This window comes from Anomaloglossus baeobatrachus, chromosome 4, assembly GCF_048569485.1.
Source record: "Anomaloglossus baeobatrachus isolate aAnoBae1 chromosome 4, aAnoBae1.hap1, whole genome shotgun sequence".
Classification (NCBI taxonomy): domain Eukaryota; kingdom Metazoa; phylum Chordata; class Amphibia; order Anura; family Aromobatidae; genus Anomaloglossus; species Anomaloglossus baeobatrachus.
The window spans coordinates 592,660,936-592,664,434 of record NC_134356.1 but is presented as its reverse complement, the minus strand read 5'-3'; positions in this window follow the sequence as shown (position 1 = coordinate 592,664,434).

The following is a 3,499-nucleotide window of genomic DNA, read 5'->3' as shown; positions in this document are numbered from 1 at the left end:
AGGAAGGGTCATTAAGAGATATAGCTTAGGTTCTATGAAACCCGATACCTACCACTGATCTATTACTCATTCTCTCACGCCTTTCTATTTTTCAACTAAGCTTCACTCACTTTGTATTTGTCTATTGTTGTTTGGAAGACATATGGTGTCTATATTTTAAATCAATATTATTAATAAAGATATTTATTTTGAGGTTTAGTTTATGTGGTTTTACGGTGTCACATGTAGCAATGTGTGCTGCCTCAGGAACGACAAACAACCTGCGTCCACAATCAGCAACGATATTTGGGAAATGGACGACGTGTCAACAATCAACGATTTGGTGAGTATTTTGCATCGTTAGCGGTCGCTCGTATGTGTCACACGCCACAACGTCGCTAACGAGGCCGGATGTGCGTCACGAATTCCGTGATTCCAACGACATCTCGTTAGCGATGTCGTTGCTTGTAAAGCGGCCTTTAGTCCACGACAATGGGCAGAGACCAGCATTTAGTTTGGGGAGAGGTGGGGACACTTTAGTGGGGAGGAGTAAACAGTGGAAAGATAGGCTTTATAAGGCCAGTGTGGGGATTGAGTTTTTTATTCTCCTGATTTTAGAGACAAGAACTAAGACCTACCTGCTCTCCCTTATTTTAGGAGGTTTTTCAGAATAAATATTTGATGTACAGTGCTCGGATTATGGTGGCTATTGGCACTTGGCGGGGTCCTTGAAGTTTGTTTTAAATTGGTTAGGGGGTCCATCAATATATGGATTCCTCAATTGTATTTTCATCTAGTTGGTCTGGTGATTTTGTGGGACTTAAAGAGATGGTTCACCCCTTTTCATTGCTGGCCACATTGATATTCTGTTGAGAAACAAGGTTTCTCTCAAATAGCTTGTGTTGGCAATAGTACCTGTGAACAGCACTATTGAGGTCCGCTCACCCCCTTCACGTGACCCCTCAGGCTCCGTGACCTCTGATGTCTGGTGATGTCACGTTAACTGAGGCGAGCCGCAGTCTTCCTGAGTGACTGGGCTGTGGGCGGAATTTCACCGCTCAGCACAGCCCAGCCCAGCATCTCCCTGCCTCCTCTTCCTTCACTGCAGAGAGCTTCAAGCAGAAGTGATGCTGGGCTGTGACGTGCGATGAAACACCACCCAAAGCCCAGTGACTCAGGAATATAAAAGATTATCTCCAGCACTCAAAGGGACAAGATGCAATAAATAATGCAAACAGTGTTTTTATTGAGAGGGAAATTAGACGGGTTAGTTGTCTCTAGACCATTTCTCGGGTAAGGTGCCTGTGGTTACAATACTTTGTGTAACGCCCTGGCCTATCAGGTCGTCACAGGGTATTGTGCAATCTGCCCTTCTGTGCGATATCCACCTCCTCCTTGGTTATGGGTCCCCAACTAATGGTGTTACCAACATCAGTCAATAAAATCCTAGGAACACTCTGCACCACACCCACCAGACACACCAGTGGATGGCCTGAGTGGAATAGGGTCGCCCACTTGGGGGGTTGGTTAAGGGGAGATCAGGAGTGGTTCAGTTGGAGAAGGGAGAGTGAATTGAGGAGGCCAGGAGCCAGGCTCCTTGGAAACAACTTGTCAGGCTGCCAGCAGGGGGAGCTAGAGTCCTGCAGGGAAAGACACTGCACAGAGCTGAATGAGCAAGGACGGGAACTCCCAGTGTGTGCTAATGCAGTGTCTGCTAGCATCAGCCGAACAGCTGAAGCTATGGAGCATGCGGGGGATGGTCAGACGGGTCCAGGTCATACACAGTACGGGCAGCAGGAAGACCTAGGAACTAGCAATGGAGGAGTCGAGATCAAGCCGAGGTCGGTACCAATGGAAACAACCGAATGGGTAGATAGGAGAGGGGGAAACAACCGGGGCTATTGTGGGAAGGAAGGAGGTGGGACAGAGGAATGGCAGAATGACTAGGGGACAGAACACAGACAGAGGCTTAGGGCACAGAGAGGGAACTGATCAGGATCACACTTACAGGGACCAGCACTCACAGGCAAAGCAGCGCTAAGCTTATAGCCGGCGCTGGATCACTGGAAATGTCAGCTTTTAAGGCATCCAGGCTCCAGAAGTGAGGCCCAGGAGAAGGCTCCGCCCCCTAGCCATGTGGACGGTTAGGCAAACCATGACACAACTAGGTGGCAGACTGTGGTCTGGACAAAGTAGGAGCTGGACCCCTGGTCGCAGGGGATCGTGGCAAGGGGCACGTAACTGTCGCGGAGGACAGCCAGCGACCTTGTACCATCACCGGGCTGGGACCAGGGCACGACGGGGTACGTGGACCCTAGGTCAGGAAGTAGCTTCAGGCAACCTGACAATTGACTCGACGAGGCCGGAGCCTTCAAGATCCGTTCTCCACCCACTCCAAAATCTGGGTACTAGCTCAATGAGGGGGATAGGACTTTCCACTAAAACGGTCCAGAAACTCCCAAGCGTGAACCCTGAGAGCAAGTGTGACGCCCTGGCCTATCAGCTCGTCACAGGGTATTGCGCAATCTGCCCTTCTGCCCAGTATGCACCTCCTCCTTGGTTACGGGTCCCTGACCTTTGGTGTTGCTAAGAACAGGCTAATAAAAATCCTAGGAACACTCTGGGCCACACCCACCAGACACACCAGTGGCTGACCTGAAGGGAATCGGGTCGCCCACTTGGGGGGTTGGTAAGGGGAGGTCAGGAGTGTTAGGTGACAGTTAAGCGGTGACTCTCAAGAGGAGACGTCAGGAGCTGGGCTTCTTGGTTTACTAGGTGGCAGATGTTGGTCTGGGCCTAGTAGGAGCTGGGCCCCGGTCGCAGGGGGATCGTGACAAGGGTCACTGACTGTCAAAGAGGACAGCCGGCGGTTTTGTGTCATCACCGGGCAGGGGCCAGGGCACGACGGGGTACGTGGACCCTTGGTCGAGAAGGAGCTTCAAGCATCTTGACAATTTACCCGACAAGGATGGAGCCTTCAAGATCCGTTCTCCACCCACTTCAAAATCGGGGTACTAGCGCAATGAGGGGGATAGGACTTTCCCACTACATAGTCCAGCAAATCCCAAGCATGAACCCTGAGAGCAAGCTCACCCAGTTAGCCATACTGGTAAGCGGGACCCGATAGTTCTAAGCTAGAGGGACCATTTAGAAGAGAGGTGCCACGGAAAAGGCCACAGGCTAACAAGCAACACCATTGGGCACGGGATCCAGGCGTGCTCCCTCCCTGCTGCAGCGATACTACGAACTTTGGTTTACCACGGTTGTCGGTGTCAGCATTATTGGATTGAGTGAGTACTAAAACGATCTCTGACCGTCCCAACGGCACCTCCCTGTCACCAACACCGAGTCCCGGGGCATTTCCCTCTACCCGTGGAGGGGTTAAACATCTTTCTGCCCACACCATCGCCACCGGGTGCTCCCCATTGCAGCCGTGGTACTACACCTTACCACGCACCACGGGTGGCGTCACGAACTGTCCATAACATCCCCTGTAAATAATTCCCCTTTTTATTCCGAG